Consider the following 19,552-nt stretch of genomic DNA (forward strand, 5'->3'; position numbering starts at 1 on the left):
CCTTCAGATGAAAGTTCTAAAACTTCATTTCTTCCAAAGAAGGAGTTAGTAATTTCCACTCTTAGACTGCAAACGTGAACTTTAACGCTTTTTAAAGATTTATCTTCTGTTGAATTTTAAATGTATAGTAGCTAATCCCACTAAAAGTGGAGTTCCTAGTTTTTCTCGAGAAACATATTCTACATTGCTACAAAAGGAATTAACTTACTTACGTTGAGGTTAGTGAATAGGCCGATGGCCCCAGTTAACATTTAAGGTTTATACTGTCTTTTTCAATTACTAAGTTTCAAAATATATGTTCTTTGTTCTTCCTCCCCTAAAAAGACTTTTGTAAAATTAGGGATATTTTTCCTTCTTAATGTGGAACACATACAACTTCCCTTCAAACTGGTCTCTTGAGATCAGCTGTATGATAAACGTGGCTGCTTTTCCAGTTATCTGGGCTGCTGGCAGACTGGTTTCTGGGCTGGAGAGAGACTGAGTGGTCACTAATGGCTGGCATGGTCGTGGTATTTAACTTGAGCCTTAGTGCTAGTTAAGCTGAACCTTGTCGGAGTTCTCACTCTCGCTGATATGTACAATGACCTTTTCTACTCTGCATAAAAAAAGAGTTCTTGTGGCCGCATGCTGAAGGTAAAATGCAGACAGCTTAGCTGTGTCCAAGGCACATGAAGATACTCAGTTCTTTTGCTTGTCTCTTCAAACAGATGGCATTTGAAAAAAGATAGATATTATACTTAATGTACACCTGAGAGAACATAGAAATGCAATCAGCATTTTAGATCAAGACTTGGTGTTTTCTTTTCCCCTGACAATTATTATTTATCAGTAGAAACTTGGAGGGGGCAGGCAGGCAAGAAATGAATTTACCTGAGAGTTTTCTTTACTAAATGCAGTTACTAGTTAATTACAAATGTGGCCTGTCCAAGGACGCTGTTTCAACTTCTTTAACTGAAATGATTGTTGAAATGGTTCTTTGTAATTGATTTTTTCTTGAAGCCTATATAAGGACCATCTGTTAGAAATATATCCTAGACTCTTTTAAATTATGCATACATTACTACTACATGTTGTTTTTTTATCGTACAAACATGACTTCCTTTTCAAAAAGTGTGTAAACCTGGTGAAATTTCAAATATCCTTATACTTAGTCACATTTCCTTTAAAATGTATTATCTTTCGGTAAATGGTACCTTAAAAAGGAGAATTGGAGATTTGCTTTTTAATCTGTTGACATTTTAAAGAAAAATTTCTTTTGTTAACCTGAATCTGCATCAGGAAAAAAGTGAGATCAAGTAGCAAACGTTAAAGTTTATAAAATCTAAACTTTCAAGCCTTTATGTAAAATGAAAAATGGATGGATTTCCCTTCAGGGTAACTTTCATAAAATCATCCAGTCAGTGCATGAACTCAGTGTCTAAAAGTGTGTCAAGAAGGAGTCACTCAGCTGCCTCTTGAATACTTCCTGTCACAGGGCTCTCACTCACTCACCCTATCGTTAGACAGCGTTTCATTGTCAGGGTCCTGATTGTGCAAACTCTGCATTATTATGCTCCTGCCTTAGGAGGCATTTTAACAGGTGTACGGCGTATCTCTAACTGTCTAATTCAGTGGGAATATGATGATGGTGACTTCTCTAAAAGGTGTAAATTGTAATTTACCACTCAGTTTTCTGTGATGGCACCTTTGAAATCTAATTATAAGTTCTTGAATTATTCTGTACATTTTTGTTCATCTACTCACATTTCAGTCGGTAAAGTGACAGGTATGGACCTCCTCAGACCTTATCCAAACACTCTTGAGACAAGATTAGGAACAGGCAAATTAGGATTTTTCTGGAATTCTGGGAATTATGTAGACCAGACCCAGGTTTATTCAGAAATAATTGATACACTTATTAATCAATGTTAATTCCTTGGTCTTGGGATTTGTTATAAAGTATTCAGGGTCAGCCTACGAACATAGCAAATTAATAGTGTGACCAGGAATACAGGGGAATGTGGTGTGAGAACAAGCTGGAATTCTGCAGGATTCTGAACGTAGTGGATTTGACACTTCCAAGAAATGTATAAGCAGTAATTTATTGAAAACATTCCTCCCATTGTAATGTTCTTATCTAAAAGTAACACGTGTTTATTATAAGATAATTAGAAAAATCAGACAAGGGAAAACAAGAAAGTGCAATTATTCATGGTTTCTATCCAGTCAGAATTAATTACTTTTAACATTTGGATTAGACTTTGAGTCCTTCATTCTGCAACACATGCTATGCTTACAAAGAGTGGGATCTTTCCATTCTTACTGGAATCTACTGTAAGGATATTTCACGTTCTGTAACATGAGATGTACTTACATGCTGCTTTTCCTTTTGGGTTATGTGCTACATTAAATTATATTATGATTGTAATAGTTCCACTGCATGTTGTAGTAATGAGGTGGGCCTCTTCATTCTGTACAAGCGTATGATGTTTGTAAGGTTATTTCCTCTGTCTCACAGATGAGGAAATTTTGCTCAAGTCAAGCTTATGAGGGTATTAGGATGGAAGAGGAGCTCAAACAATCTGATTCCAGACCATAAACGCAATTACAGTGCAGTTACGGTCTGCCATAATTATATTTCTTATTAGTTGACATTTAACATTTAAGGTCATTTCCAGGTTTTCTTTTCATTTTGTTAGTTTGTATTTTAGCAAAGCTGTGTTTAAAATCTATATAGATAAATTTATATCTTTGATTTTATTCTTAGGGTATATCCTAGAAATGTAACTGTTGAGTCATTGAATATGTGAACATTTAAACCTTTTTGTATGTTCTGTTCATTTCCCTCTAAAAGGCTTTTTATTATTTATCCCGTGGTATTGTGTTTTGAAAGTCTTCCTCATTCCCATATCTCACAAATATCTATAGTTTTTTCCTAGTGCTATTGGAATGTTATTTATTTTATTTTTTAACCACAAGTTAGAGTTTATAGGAGGGTAACTAAAATAAATTTATTTATAAATATTTGCTTATTTGTCACGTATCTGCTGAGTTTTTTTTAAGTATGAGGCTAAGTACTTGGAGCTCAAGTTACAAATACAAACAATGAATACTCCCTATTAATAAGAAGCGAACTACCTATTTAAAGACCAGAGCTAGCCCTCTACTTAAATACTAAAGTAAAATAAGGCACAGTAAATACTGTGAAGGGAGTAGGAGCAAAATTAGGTGAGCGCTCAGACGTGCTTCCTGATGAAGGGAGAGTTACAGTCGTTCCGGCAGTTAATCCAAATGAAAAAAGCAACTCATTAGAATGGGAAAACCCGTATTGGACTAATTTCCTGTATTGATATTGTTAGATGTAGCATGATGGAATCTTATGCTGAACGATATTATTTAAACTACAAAATTAATTGGAGTTAGCACCGTCACTGAACTGATGTTGTTTTATGGAAAGATGTCTCCCTTTGTCCTGCACTCAGAAGATTTAGTGAGAATGAATTATAAGGAACAGAGAGGGCACATCACCAACCGCAGATGTCAGACTCACGCGCCCGCACGAGCACGCGCGCACACACACAGACAGTGCTGCACTCCTGACGCCGTTAAGAACGTTTTATAACCTTCCACAGTCTGAGCTAAACTTAGCCTTAAATGGGCATCCGAGAAATACCAGAAGATCTGTGGGAACTATAATTTTTTGGCAGTAGCTCAGAAGACATCCTTATCTTAAATGCCATTAAGCACACAAGAGAAGGAAAATGAGAGGGGAAAAGCAGGCAGTGGAAAGTGGAAGGAAAAAGAATGAAGAATGATAGAAAAGGGAGAGATAAAACTAAAACTCAGAGTGGAGAGGCTGGGCTGTATGAAGGACGGCTCTAAGTTTGGTTCATTGATTGATCTGATCTGGGAGAGGCCCGGCCCTCCGCTTCTCACTCCTGCATTTAAGCCTCTGCTCTTTAGATCTGTGCAGTGAGATCGAGTGTGTTGGCAGCCTGTTAGACCCTGATGCTTTATTTATAAAACTCCTTTGAACTAAAGCAAGGAGTATTTTAATTTATTCCAGCTCTAAGTGCCCTTATTTACATATTTCTTTGGTTTTGGTTTATCTACTTAGAGGCAGGGAAACATGCAATACAAAATTAAAATATTCAAATATTTTATATTTGTGTAACTCCATAAATGTTTTCCTTTTGAAACATCAGGTCTGAAGACATTAAAAGTTTAACTGGTATGGAAACTGGGTGAAGCTCCCCCCTACACACGTAAATTAAATATAATGAAATGTTACATGATTTAGCCAAAAGCAATAAATAATCAAATGTGCCTGTGTGGGGAGAGAGGGTTTATGTAATATCATCGTATATTTCAAAGATCTTAAATACTAAAAATTTCAAAATAATATGTCTCCAGGGGTTTCAAATAAAGGATCATGGACATGCAGTTACCCCACATTAAAAGCGATACTGTATTAAGCTCCTGACACTGAATAGGCAGTGCCTGGTATATGGTAGACATCTACTGAGTGATATTTGTTGTATTTTAGGAACACAGGGAATAGCCAGGATCAAAACTTAAGTTAATTAAACTTATTAAGACCTGTATGACCTTGGAAATGTGATTGCCCTCTCTGATCTCTGTTTCTGTATGTACAGCAGGTGTCTACTGTGTCGATCTTGAATTATTTTTGACACTTAATACGATACCTAGCTCTCAGTAAAGTGATAATTATTGGTGCGAATCTCTTTTAACTGAACTCCCCAGTTATCAAAAAGATAGATATGGTGGCTAGCTATTGACGATGGAATATTCAAAAGTGGAATTTCAAATAAGGAATAAAAGGATTCTGTCACCTATTTAAGTCATAAAATTAAGTTTAATGCTGTTTTTATTGAGAATGTAAGGATTCAGAATAAATAGCATATTTTAGAACGGGTCACATTCCTGGTGTGAGAATTAAATGAAAGATAAAGTGCCTAACCAGTGTCTGGCACAGAGTAAGGGCTAAATAAATAATAAGCCATAATTGTGAAAAGACCAGATATGAAATGCTCTCTTTAGACAAAATTGTCTACATAAGGTCTTGTTCCAAGCATTTCACAGTGTAACTAATAAATATGTGGAGTTTATCTCACTCAGGTGCTTGCATATTGCCAAGTCTAGTAGGAATTGCTCAGAGGGTCTTCGTACAGTCCAGAGAATAGTTTCTCTGTGAAACTTTCCTTGACCACCACCTGCCTCCCTGCCTTACCTTACTTTTCATGCAAAAATCAGGCTGCTTACTTTCTCAGCTGTGAGCCTTTTAAGAGCAGAGATTTTTATCTTAAAATGCCTTTATGTTCCTGCTGCTCCATGCAGTGCAATACATAAAAGGCAGGCTGTATATTCATACATACACATATATATATAAACAGCAATTCCAAGTAGAAAAAACAGGGTTTTAAAAGTGCAGACATAGTAAAGGTCCTCAGATGTTTGTGGATGCTTATTCATAGCGAAAGGAAAGAGTAGAAGATGAGGCTGGAAAAACAGGCTTGGATCTTAATACACGAAGTCTGAAATGCCAAAGTCACGAAGTTGCCCTCTATTCAGGCAGGACTTCTAAACTTGAAAGGAGTTCTCTACAAAGGTTAATTTGGAATGGAGAGTGGAGAGGCTGAAGGCAGAGACACCATTCAGAAGAACTCACTGCATGTCAGGTAGATAATAGCAATGAATCTATTATGTTTGCATAATTTTTTTCAGTCAGAGTATGATTTATCTATGCATAAATTAGAATAGTATCAGTATTAACTGAAATGGAAAATTATGTAATATTGGAGATTATGATAAGTGTTTTAGAGGAATTAATACTTAACAACAACCCAAAGGTATCATTTTTTTAACGTAATACTGCAAATGAGAAAACTCAGATAAAGCAGTTTGCTCAAATTCACTCACCTAATAAATGGAGAAAGTAGCATTTGAACACAGTGGTATAACCTCAGAACTCACACACTTATCCACAACTTTATTTTGAGTGAAACACAAAATTGCAAAAATACTACATTTCTTCTCTTTAGAAATACATTGTGCATTGTTCAGCATGAGAATGATAACAAGGTACATTCCAATTGAATGAAAGAGATGGCCTGCTATGTTTATATTCTTTTGTTATCTGGCCTAGGGTAATCTTTCTGGTATATGAATTTCTGATTATACCCCTGAATGTATATACCCAGAGTTTCTTTATGTATATGATCTTCTAAAATATTAATTCAGAACTCATAATGCTGAAAACAAATCCAAGACTTCTGTTTCCAGCCAAGAGGGACTAACAGGAACCAGATTAAATGTCCTTCCTGAGAAGAACTGAAAAACAGAATAAAATAAATGAAACAGTGGTCTTCAAGATATTGGACATCAAGTAACAACAGAAAGTAATCCTTGAAAGAAGTACTCTGCTAGATTTTCCAAGCTTCCTGCTTGAGACAGTTTTTCCAGGCTGTACTGTAGGCAGAGAGAACCCAGGCATAGCCTGACAGGATCTTTAAATTGAGAAAATTGAGGTGAGGTACTGGGGAGACCAAGATGGCTAGAGTTCTCAGGACAGAATACTGGAGAGGACAGAGCTGTATGCAGGAAACTCTAGAGATCTACAGAGGTCTTCTCTCAACTTTCCAGCAGAATACTGATCAGCATATGCATGTGAGGAATCTACCAGAGTCTAGAGAAGGAATCACTTAAAAAGATTAGAAGGCATAGCACTCAGAGTACACACATGTCCAGAAATACTGCCTTCCCCTCAAACCAGAACGGAGAACCACACAATCTGTGGGACAGTGGTCAGAGCACTCAGAAGTGCCCTGCTTCAGTGGTGGGGAATAACCAGCCATAGACTAAATGCTGCTCTGGTCCTTATGAATAAATCTTGAAAGCAACATCCAGAAGGATCCAAGAAAAAATTCAACAATATTAAAATAATACAAAAATACTAAACACTCAATAAAATAAAACCCACAATATAGGGCATCAAATGAAATATTATTGATCAAAAATTTCCTGCAAGTAAGTAGGAGAGTATGGTTATAGTGAGAAATATTAGTAAATCAAAATTCACTCAGAACCTATACAAGATGTTAGAATTAGCAGACTAGAAGATTAAAAGTTATTATAAGATTATTACATATACCCATAAAGCTAGAGGAATGAGTCAAAATGTTAAGTAGGATATGGAATCCAAATTTAACTTTTTAAGATGAAAACTGCAATGTCCTAGGTGAGGATTATTCTGGATGGGATTAATGGCTGGTTAGATATTGTAGATGAAAAGATTATAGTGAACTTGAAGCCATAACGGTAGAAATTAGTCAAAGTAAAATATAGAGAAAAAAGGCTAAAAATTACAAGAAAGCATCCGTGAGCTTTGTGACAACTTCTGGTGAATTGCATACCTGTAATTGGAATTATCAAGGGAATGGAAGGAAAAATATATTTGAAGAAATAATGGTAATAAATTTTACAAATTTGATGAATGTTATAAGCTGACAGAATGAAGAAGATAAAAGAACCCTAAACTAAAGAAACTGGAAGAAATTATATCAAGGGACATCATAATCAAATTGCTCCAAACTAGGCACACAGAGAAAATCTTACAAGCACCCAGAGGGGGAAAAAAGACATGTTTTATACAGAAGAAAAAAAGATAAAGATGACAACAAATTTCTTCTTACAAGCAGTGCAAGCGAAAAGACAATGGAACAGCCTATTTAAAGTACTAAAATAAAAATTAAAAACCCACCTAGAATTCAATATTCAGGAAAATGTCTTTCAGAAACAAAGGCAAATTAAAGCCTTTTCAAGCATATAAAAGATGGAAAAATTCGTTACCAGCACATCTGCTCTGCAAGAAGTGTCGCGGGCAGCCCCTCAGGCAGAAGAAAAGCGATGCCAGATGCAAGTGTAGATCCACACAGGGGATGAAGAGCATCAGAAAGGTAACTATGGGTAAATATTTAAGTTTTTCTCTTAGTTTTTAAATCTCTTTAAGAAGCAATCGGCTGCTGAAACAAAAAACAGTTACAGTGTTCTGTGGAGTTTATAGCAGATGTGGTAGTAGAATATATTAAAACAATGAAGCGAAGGCTGGGAGAGTCATACACTGTTAAGTAGTGTAATATGGCTTGAAAATAGACTTTTGTAAGTTAAAGGTGTGTGCTCTAAATCCTCAAGCAGACTACTAAAAGTATAGTTATAGCTAAGAAGCCAACAAAAGATGGTAAAATGGAATAATAAAAAATAAAAGAAGGCAGTAAAAGAGGATTAAGAAGACAAATAATAAATGGACAATTGGAAAACAACAGAAAATGATAAGAATTCAATGTAGCCATATCAATAATTATTTAAATATAAATAGTCTCAATACTCCAATTAAAAGGCAGAGATTCTTAGGATAAAAAAGCAATTTCCAGTTATATGCTGCCTATTAGAAACCTATTTTAAATAAAAGATACTGAAAGATGAAACATGAAAGAGTAGGAAAATAAATACCTGGCTAATACCAATTAAAAGAAAGCTGAAGTGGCTAAATTAATACCAGACAAAGAAGACTTCAGAGCCAAGACGAGTATCAAGCATAGAGAATGTCATTTCAGAATAAGTCAATCAAGAGGATATATCAATTCTAAACATTCACATACCTCATAACATAGCTTCAAAATACATGAAGTATAAACTGATAGACCTGCAAGGAAGACTTGACGAATCCACAGTTAGAGTTGAAAATTTCAGTACCCCTTTCTCAATAATTGATAAGTAGATAGGAAATCAATAAGGGCATAGAAGACTCAAACAATACTGTCTATGGGCTTCACCTATTTGGTGTTTATAGGATGCTCTACCATACAGCAGCAGAAAATACGCATTGTTCTCAAGTGCACGTGGAACGTAAACCAAGTTTCAGTAAGTTTAAAAGGATTCAAGTTATGCAAAGTGTCTTCTCCAAAGTCTGCAATGGAATTAAATCAGAAAGCAACAACAAAAAGATCTCTGAAAAATATTCAAACGTTTAGAAACTGTGTGACTCATTTCTGATATCCATGGATCAAATAAGACATCAAGAAGGAAGTTAGAAAGCATTTTGAACTGAATGAAAATGAAAACACAGTATATCAAAATTTGTAGGATGCCACAAATATCTACACATAAGTAGAGAGAAAGTTATAAACCTAAAGGTCTTTATTAAAAGAAGAGAAGTCTCAAATTAGTGACCTCAGCTTTTTCTCTAAAGAACTGGAAGAAAAAGAACAAATTAAACCAACGATAAGCAGGAGAAAAGAAATAATGAAGTTCACAGTAGAAATAAATGACGTAGGAAACAGAAAAAGTGGAAAAATCATTGAAACCCAAAGTCGGTTCTTGAAAAGATCAACAGAATTGATAAACCTCTATCCACACTGTTAAGGAAAAAGCAAAGACATAATTGATCAGTACCAAGAATAGGAGAAGTAACATCACTACAGATTTTATGGATAATAAGTGAATAATGAGGGAGTACCATGAACAACTTTAAGCTCATAAAAATGAAGTAGACAATTTCTTGAAAGATGTAAATCAGCAAAGTTCACTCAAAAAGAAATAAGTAACATGGATTTCCCTATATCAATTAAGGAAATTGTACGTGTAGTTAAAAACCTTCTTACAAAGAAAAATCCTTAGATAACTTCATTGGTAAATGCTACCAAACATTTAGAAAAGGAATAGGAGTTTAGGCTTTCCAACTCATTCTATGAGGTCAAATACCTTGATACCAAAACCAGGAAAGGCATTTCAAGAAAAGAAAATAACATGCAAATATATTTCATGATGCAGAATTTCTCAACTTGATTTTAGCAAAGAGCACCAACAATGTATTGAAAGAGCATATCTAAAAACAAATTGGGGTTTATCCCAGGATATTTATCCCAGAATAAAAAAAAAGTCAGTGTAACATACCCTATTAACAAATTTTTTAAAATCATATGATTATCCAAATAGATGAAGAAAAAATATTTAGCAAAATCCAGAATCCGTTCCTGAAACTGTCTGCAAACTAACGAGCAAAACAGAACTTCGTCAGTGTGGTAACAGGGCATTTCCAAAAAACCTATAGCTAACATCACACTTAATGATGAAAAGCTGAATTCTTTCTCCGTAATATCAGTAACGAAGGAAGGATAGTGACTCTCACCACATTGTACTGTTTGGCTCTAGCGAGGTCAGTAACATAATAAAAGAAAGAAAAGACATACAGATTGGAAAGGGAGAAGTAAAACATGTTTTGTTCACATATGATATCATTGTCCTGAGTAACTTTATCAGGGTTGCAGGACACGAGATCAGTGTACAAATGTCAGTTGTATTTCTGTATCTAGCAGACATCAGTTGAAAAATCTAAATTAAGAAGTTATTGTTTACAGTACCATAAATAGCATGAAATACTTAGGGATAATTTTGACAAAAGATGTGCAAGGCCTGTGTACTGAAAACTATAAAACTTTGCTGAGCAAAATTAATGAAGACATAAGTTGGAAAAATATAATATGTACTTAGATTGAAAGACTCAGTATTGTTGGATGCCTCTTCTCCCCAAATTAGTTGGTAGACTCAACACAATCATGATGAAAATCGCAGAATTTTGAAGAAATTGAGAAACCGATTCTAAAATTCATAAGAAAATACAAAGGAACTGGAGTAGCTAAAACAGACTTGGAGAGGTAGTTTGGCGGGGCTTCACTTCTTTCCCCTTCGTATTTTTATAGATACAGCCAGTTGTTTTCTGGCATTGAATGTGCTCTGAAGAAGTCTAAATCTAACCTGATTTCCCCTCCTTTCTAAGATTACTTGCTGTTCCTTTCCAGGCACATGAACAATTTTTACTCTGTAATTATGTGTATCACTTGTTCTATACAAGTTTTAGTGACAATGATGTGATCATCTTATCTGGAATGTTAAGGCCAATTCTTTCTGTTACATCTTTGGATAGTTTTTATGCATCATTTGTTAGGTTCTTTATTTCACATATATTGACTTTTTTTTAGATGTTTGATCTGTTATCTGCTCTTTAAGTCCTTTGATCACAATAATTCTGTTTAAATTGTGTCTGTTCTGTTTTGCCTTTTCCAATTAATGTAAGGGTTTTATAATTAGGGGAGGTGTTTTCATTTTATCTTCAATTTGTTTCTTTTGCTTAGAAGCTTTCCTTTTATTTGATGCTTTTGTTTTACTAACTAGGCTTTGCTGAGCCTTTTTATTACTAAATTTACCTTTTTATGTCATTCTTAACAGATACTTTTGTTGTGCAAAGAATTCATGCACAATTATCTTCTGTTCCCTTGATGATTCTTTTTTCTTGTAATATTAGTAATATTCTTGTTTTCTTGATCTGCTTTGTGTTTTAAGAAAAAAATTAATTATAGTGTATTAGGTAGTTCCTGTCCCATTTCTTTTTGTCTTCTGCTTGCTTAAAAGCAATCTCTCCAGAGCTTCTATTTGCACTAACTTGGTAAAAGTGAGTTTTCCTTTTCTCCCTTCTGCAATTACCTAGGAGCTGTCTTCCTGTCCTTGCTCCTGTTTGAGAGCCAGGAATTCAAGTACTTTACGTTCTGAGCCCAGAAGAGGTGAGGAAGATGTCAGCTGGGATCTGGGCAGCTCTGATTAAGGGACCTGTGCTCTGCACTTCCTCAGGGCATTCTTTGCACGGCGTGTGCCAGGATCACTCTCCGTGGTTACGGGAGTGTTCTCTTTTCAAAGAGAATGTCCTTGAAATTTGGATGATTTCTCCCATTTCAGCTGCTGTCCCCTGGTGCGCCTTTGCTTTCAGAGAATCCTGCTCGGTGCTGGCTTTGCCCATTGGCCCCACCATTTCTCCAGTGGTCATCCCTCCTCCCCATTGTGGTCATAAGGGGCTTCAGTCCAGCTTCCTGCTCCCTGAGAATCTTTTTTCCTTATGGTCCCTGGGTCTCCTCTCCTGTTGAATACTGGGGATAATTGACCCTGTGTGGTAAGGATCATCCTGCCTTCACTGTCTGGTTTCCTCCCATCTTTAGAGATCACAATAGCTGGTCCTCTCTGTTTTTCTGCTTTCTGATGAGGTACTATGTTGGTAGGTAAGGACTTGTACTCCTCCAGACTTCGCCTGACTTCTCCATCAGCTGAACTCACACTCAGCTCTCCAGTGAGACTCCTTAGGATGTCGATGAACCATTCTCATTCCCTGTATTATTTTGGGAAACAGTCTTCTATTTCATTCCTTGGCTGCCATTTTCAAATGCTGTGGTGGGAGTTTGGGCCTGTTTCCTACTTTAGGTGGTGGGAATGAATTTATTTTTTTTATTAGCTTTTACCTTTTTTCGGTTGCTGTTTATATTAGCTGTGGGAAAGAGAAATCCCACGATACGGTTTCAGTCTTCTGTGTGTTCCAGGAAGTTGATACTACATTTAAAATTTTTTGACCTGAACTCAATCCAGAGTCACTCAGAAACCCAGGTATAGGGGTTTCTGATAGAAGATGACACGATTTGTGACACTGCAGTTGACATTCACAAGTTAGACTGTGGTGGCTTCTTAAGGACACACTACTGAACCAAGAACTACTGGTTCTGTGGGCGCCTCGTCTGTGGGTTAAAGACTGTTTGCCATGACCATACTTAGTGTCCGGGTTTAATGCATGTGAAATTCCTCTACGTGGACAAAGCTGAATGTTTGTGAATGTCTTCAGCTGATTCAGAAATAGCATACAAGGCACATTCCAAATTTTGAACATGACTGTTTTCAATCTTAAAAAGAAAAGAAAGAAAGAAGTGCTGAATGTCAGAGAGAGATTTTAGTTAGAATTTGACAGACTAACTGTGTTCTTAAGCAAGTCAGCTCCTAAGTAATTTCTCGTTTGAAAAGTGAGGATACTGGGCGAGATCACTGTTTACCTATCTTTGTTGGTCCTAAGAATCACCTGGTTTTTTTGGTCCAAAATATTGATTCCTATGGCTATACCTTGGAGACTCAAATTTAGTGCTCCGCGTTCAGTGACTTTCAGTGATAGTTGCATAGTATCATTTCTAGGGAGCTTTTTAAAATCCTGACATTCAGGCTTCATCTCAGATCAATTACGTAAGACTCTCTGGAGCAGTGGGACCCACATCCAAGCAGCAGAATTTATTTCTTAAAGTCCTCAAAGTAATTCCACTGTAAAGTGAAGTTTGTGGAACACTGGTCTAGCATGAGGTTGTCACAAAATACCTCAGAATATTTTTACAATTAGATGTCTGATAAATTGTTTATTAAAATATCTTCAAGATTTTATCACAATTCAGTTTTTGCATTTAGAGCCCCAAATGAAGCCACTCTGAATAAAATTTACTACTGGGTTATTTTGAACAGATTTGTAATGCCTTAAAATTATTAAAATGGGCTTTTCCATTCTCTGATGTGCCAAAATCGGATTTGAAGAGTCAACTTTATCTTAATGTTTTTTCCATGTCACAAATTTTTAAATCCCAGTGACCGCAGTAAGAAGCACATACTCCCTGCAGGGGGCAAGATTGAGCCAACAATGTTCATAATGGCTTCAAATCTTGGTTTGGTTACTAAGTGGTAAACCAAGAAATAATCCCAGTATACTCTAAAAATCGTAAGTAGAAAATGAAAAGCGTTATCTAGTTTTTTTTAAAGGAAAATCTCACTTGTTTGAAGTAACCGTATGACATCATATCTTGCTTAAACCCTGTAGCTTATTCAATGATTACAGTATAGTTTTGTAGATTCTAGTGAGATTACAGTAGTGTAGATAATAGATATACAAAGAGATACAACATTCCTTACTTTTCATATTTCTTTTCCTTTGTAATTCCTCTTTTTAGAATAATGACTGGCATTTCTTAACTATTCTTTTCTTACTACACTATCATGAATCTCCTATTGCTCATGACTGCAAAACTGAGTAAGTATAGTTTATTTCCTTGCATTGGAGTGAGAGCCAAGGAACTCGATCTCTTTCTTGTGATTGTTTCAGGAATGATTTGTGAAGAAGGTGGTATCTGAAAAGCTGTTTGATAAACAGACAGTTTGGAGGGCTTGGCTGGGGCTGGGGAATTCCACGCTGCCTTTTTCAGGCACACACACTTGAGGAACAAACCTCGAGCCGGAACCAGACGAGATGAAAGAGCAGCTGAGCAGATAATGGCAAAGGAGATGAGACGGTGAGGAAGGTGCCTTGGGGAATCCCAGTTAAACGCACAACTCTGTGTGAGACGTTTGAAGGGGTTTTGCTTTCCTTTTAAGTGTGATCAGGAGTTTGGGATGTTGCAGACACGCTGGCCAGATCCTCCGGTGATTTTATGGTTCCTGTGGAGCCACGCAGGAACCACTTCGGTTATCCTCAGATTGGTGTGGCTTTGCGGGGTGACCTCGTCCTGGAATCCCAGAAGGGGGCAAATGTGCTCTGCCCTCGGCAGTCCCATTAATGTCTCCAACACACTCTCCCCACTCTGGGCTTCTCCCGCCATCTGATGGTCCTCCTCAGGGCAAAGGGTCAGCCTTTCCTTTTGCTTTAAAATCTCCCTAACAGGACTCTTAGGTCTTATCCTCTTCCTTTGGGTGCTAGCTCCATGGCCAACTTGGTGCCGGGTGAATGCTGGAAAGGGAGAGATTGCTTGAAGCATAAGGGGTTCTGAAGTATGAGTTAATTCACAACGTATACTCCGATATCTGTATATTCAAAAGTTGCTGCAAATGCCTGATAAGTATTTCCTATTATTTAATTGCTAGAATTATGAAGCAAATCCATCCAGCCATTCAATTAAAAGCTATTAGGATAGTCTGTGTTACTGAAGTGTCACTTTGCAAGGGATCTTGAAATATAGCTCTCATCCTATTTGCTCCCCAAAGAAACAATAATGAACTAGATCTCTCGTTCTCTGAACACTGTACTGAAGAACTTTGTAATAGGAAGTGTAGAATTCTGGATTGCTGTACTGTGAATTACCCTGCCTAGGGGCTGCAGTGGCCGTGTCCCGTACTCAGCGGCTCTGGGTGCTTCAGGCCATCTTGCTGCCTGACAGAATGACACTAAAGCAAAGCCTTAAACACAGAAGTTACTTCACAAGTAAGCACAGTAGTTCCTGACTCAGGGCATTTCTGAGAAGTTTGGAGTGAACTATCGGACCCTCTACTTTATTCCGCATTCATTTTGTATTAGATTTATGGTGATTACCAAACCAAATCTAGGAAATTCCACTCACAGTTCATAACTGTCCAAGAAAATCTGGCCCACAAATCTCTGAGGATCTGGAATTTTGTGAGTGTGCTCATCTGTAACACACACACATTATCATATGTTACGTTTTCGTGTCTGGTGTTTGGTGTCCTAGGTGCCAACATCAGGCTGATAATCAGCATAAGTCGAAGCAAAGAACCTTGCCTACTTTACGCTCATTTGTTGAAGACATTTAGGAAAGGGCATCCCAAAATGTCTTAAAATAATTGTACAATTTGTTCTTTTTTTTCTCCTTTCTTTTATGGGATTATCTTTCTACTTATTTACATCATTTTTAATTTTAATGATGCTTTGTAGTTTTGAGAGTATACATTTTATACTTCTTTTGTTAAATTTTTTTCAGTTTATTCCTGAGTGTTTTACTTTTTGATGCTGTTGTAAGTGGAATTGTTTTCTTAGCATCACTTTTTAACTGTTTGTTGCTAGTGTACAGAAATACAATTGATTTTTTGTGTAATGATCTAGTATTCTGCAACCTTGCAGAACGTATTCATCAGTTCTACCATTTTTTGTGGATAATTTAGGATTTTATATATGCATAAGATCTTGTCATCTGCAAGTGGAGATAGTTTTACTTCTTTCTTTCTAATAGACATGCCTTTTATTTCCTTTTCTTGCTTGGTTGCCCCAGCTAGAACCTCCACTACAGTGTTGAATAGAAATGGCAAGAGCGGACACCTTCGTCTTATTCCTGTTGTTAAAGAATAAGAAAGAAGCCAGTCTTTCACCCTTAAGTATGATGTAGCTGTGAGTTCTTTTGTAGACAGCCTGCTACAGGTTACCTTCTGTCATAAAGGGTTGAGGAAGTTCCCTTTCATTCCTGCCTTCTAAAGTGTGTTGTCATGAGCGTAGACCAAACAAAGACACACTTATTCAAGAAGACCTATTAAATCTAGGCAAGAACAGCAAGGGTCTGTGTCACTTGGACCGCAACTTGCTTCCTCCTTCCCCGTCTGTCAGCACAGTGCAATGGAAGCCCCGGTCCAGGCAGGCATGGCGAGTAACATGGGGCCCCCCCTGCCCCTCAGTTCTCAGTCAAGAGCTAATGATGTCTCCCCAGAAAGGACAGCTGCCAGTATTTACAATGTACATAGCAATGTATGTACATGGTAGATATTATATAATAAATGCAATGGGAAAATAAGAAAGGGGGACTGGCTCTCATGAAGTACTGCAATGGGAAATGCAGGCAGAGAGAGAATGAGGTCCAAAGCGGTGAAAAGGAAGGGCATGTTTGCGAAGAGAAGATTGGTGCACCATAGCTGGAGTGGGGTGTAGTCTGGGGATGGGAGGTTGAGGAATTTATCAGTTATGAAGGGAAAAAGATAATAATAATGATAATAAAAACAGCTAGCAATTTTTGAGCAGTCAGTAGTTTTCAGGCACTGGGTGAACACTTGACATGCATCATGTCATTGAGACTTCACAGCTCTGCTAACGAGTAGTACCGTCACTTACGATCTAAGATTCAGAAGCGTTAATGGTGTGCAGTCATACGTGAAGGGCTTTCTATGTCAAGTTAAGAAATGTGGGCTTTATACTAACAGAAAGCCAGCGAAAATATTTTGTTAGGTTGATACATCAGAAAAATTTAACTTAGAAAGGTGTAGAAGAACGTAAACTCTGAAGGTTCCATGATACTGAAAGAAGGATGGCTGCTGAAATGGTTTAGGGAATAGAAAGGGACTTGACCCGAGGCACTGGGGTTGTACTGTAGAGGAGGGCATGCAGTCCAGGGACATTTACAGGGCAGAAGGGGCGAGACTTGGTGACACATCTAGGGGTGGGGTGAGAAGTGTCAAGAGTTACTAAAGTAAGGGCTTTAGCTTGGATGACTGTGAATGCTGACGACCTTACCTGACCTGATGAACACAGAGAGCATTCAGCAGATTCAGGGTAAGGCATGTCATACCCGCGATGCCCATTAGACAGACAACTTGCCCAGTAAACAATAGCAAATACGGTCTGATTTCAGAAGAATCGGTGAAAACTAAAGCCTCGAGATAGAGTAAGATTGCTGGGAGGAAGAAACTAGCCCAAGAAAAGAATCAGAGAGGCAGTAACAATATTTAATGGATAAAGTTGCTTTCTTTAAAAAGTGGCCAGAGAGGAAGACAGTTTGATAAATTAGAAGATAAAATACTATATAAATTTCTGTACGTGGAAAGAATGCCCAGGGAGAAAACAGCAACATGAAGAGCTCTGTTCCTCTGGCCCCTGGCATTACTTTTTAACAACCATAACTGTTAAAAGTATTTTCCTAAATAACCATTTTAAGTCTCTGAGTAGTTCTGAGTTTGACAAAATGAGACGGAGGGAAAATGTTAACTGTCGTTTAGGCATGAATCTTAATACCTCTAACTGACGTTAAGAGAGGAGAAACTTCATTCAAATTATGAAGTAATAATTGTAAGGAATTGAATTGGTCAGTCATAGGTCAGAATAAAGAAGTAATTATGGTGTTTATTAGAAGGGATTGTGACAAAGAGACAATGGCTCAAAAAGGTATTTGTAGAAAACAGCACGAATTCTCACAATAGAATTTAATTAGACTCATCTTGGGTCAGGTTGAGGAAAAAAATGCCCATCATTCAGAAATTTCTTTTACCTTTAAAATTGGTGGAAAATTTCCTTTGTTCATCAAGGTGGCTTTTTCTTGGTTTGTTAATTGTTGTTGCATTCCCCCCCTGTGTGTTTAACATTAGAAAATTACCCTCTTCAGATGTCAAAACGATTTTGGAAGAAATGACTTAAGTGCTGTTAAAGAGTAAGGAGATTGTCTATGAAATAAATACCAGCGTTGTGCCAAAGCCATCAGGCTTGTGGCTTGTGCTGGGCCCTGGTAGCCTTGTGACGTGTATCTCCAGCAGTCTTCACTTGCTCCAGTTCCTGTGTGGACAGAATGCGATTATTCCCTAAGCTCTATTACCACCCGATCTTGCAAGGAAACATGCCAACAGTGCATTTGCCAATAATTTGCTTTTGTTCTCAGTGAGTTGCAGAATCTCAAGGTCTGTCCCTGTCTGGAGTACAGTTTTCAGTATCCTAAGAACACTTGATTGAATTGCAGAAAAATCAAGTGTCTTATCAGGAAAATTCCAAGTATATTTTAGAAAGTGAATGGCTTGCTCTCCTTTTCAAAGGTTGTTCAAACTTGTAAAAGTCAGTTTTAAAATTAATACAGACTGTATGTCCCTTTTCTTAATTGTAACTGAAAAATAGGCCTTTTTTAAAAATTTATTTCCTCCTTTTCGTAACTCAAAATTTATAACATGAGTTCCTCTCTATTTACCTCATGTTACCATTTTTTTTTTTTTGAATGTAGGGTGCTATCCTCATCAGTTAAACCCTTGAAGAAATTACATACAGTGAAGGTTTTTCTGAGTATTCGGTCAAATCACAATTATGGAAATAGATCAGCACACACTTGGGAGCACTCTGTACTTGGAAGGGAAAATGGCATTCCAAGGTTCCTGCATCACTAGTGGTTAGGGAACTGATGCGTAACCTGTTTGCTTTGCATAGAAGCCACTGATCAGTAAAGTAGAAAAATTGCTATTTATTGCTCATATACTTGTCACTGCTAATAGAAACTAGTATATCTGGATATAAATGGGCGAACTTAGAAATGACTTGTGTCCTCTGGGTACATAAATCCACGTGATTGCACGTGCGTCACTGTGTGTTCTTGGTGTATCCATGTGGGCAACAGCATTGACAACTCCACTTCCCAGGACATAAACTACCCTCAAGTATGAGGCAGTGAACTCTGGCTTTTCAGTTTCTATTTAAGAGAATAAGTTGTGGAATTTTCAGAAATGGACTGAAGATTTTTATTATTCTCTTACTTGGTTTCCATTTACATTTGCTGCGGTTTCCATGATTCATCCCGTCCGTGTTGGTTTTGTCTTCAGTGGAAATGCCAGTGAAAAGTTCTCATGACCAATGCTGCTTTCTTTTTCACAAGCCTCTTCCTAACCATCAGTACAGTTAACATACATTGAAATATGACATTGGTTAGTTTTCTTTTTAAAACTTGATTTGGGTATGGCTCTAATCTCAAATTTTCAACATAATAAATACTACATTTTTATATGATTTATTTTTCTATATATAATAATATAATAATGCACGCTTATCATACAATGCTTGGGCAATGCTGCCCATTAACAGAAAATTATGGAAGTCTTGCATAAATAAGGATAAGATAAACAGCTATTTTTTAATGAGCACCTACTATATGGTAAGGCTCTTTCTATGAATTATTTTTTACTAAATTAGCAT

At 36.9% G+C, this 19,552-nt stretch overlaps 1 protein-coding gene and 1 long non-coding RNA gene across 2 annotated transcripts in view; one reads left to right on the top strand and one right to left on the bottom strand.

The window, feature by feature from the left end:
• FBN2 (fibrillin 2) overlaps window positions 1-19,552 on the top strand; it is a 207,644-nt gene that overhangs the window by 17,107 nt on the left and 170,985 nt on the right. The window lies entirely within an intron of this gene.
• LOC140694046 (uncharacterized) overlaps window positions 1-19,552 on the bottom strand; it is an 81,278-nt gene that overhangs the window by 16,189 nt on the left and 45,537 nt on the right. The gene's annotated exons all lie outside the window — the stretch shown is intronic.

The sequence above is a fragment of the Vicugna pacos genome, chromosome 3, assembly GCF_048564905.1.
Source record: "Vicugna pacos chromosome 3, VicPac4, whole genome shotgun sequence".
Classification (NCBI taxonomy): domain Eukaryota; kingdom Metazoa; phylum Chordata; class Mammalia; order Artiodactyla; family Camelidae; genus Vicugna; species Vicugna pacos.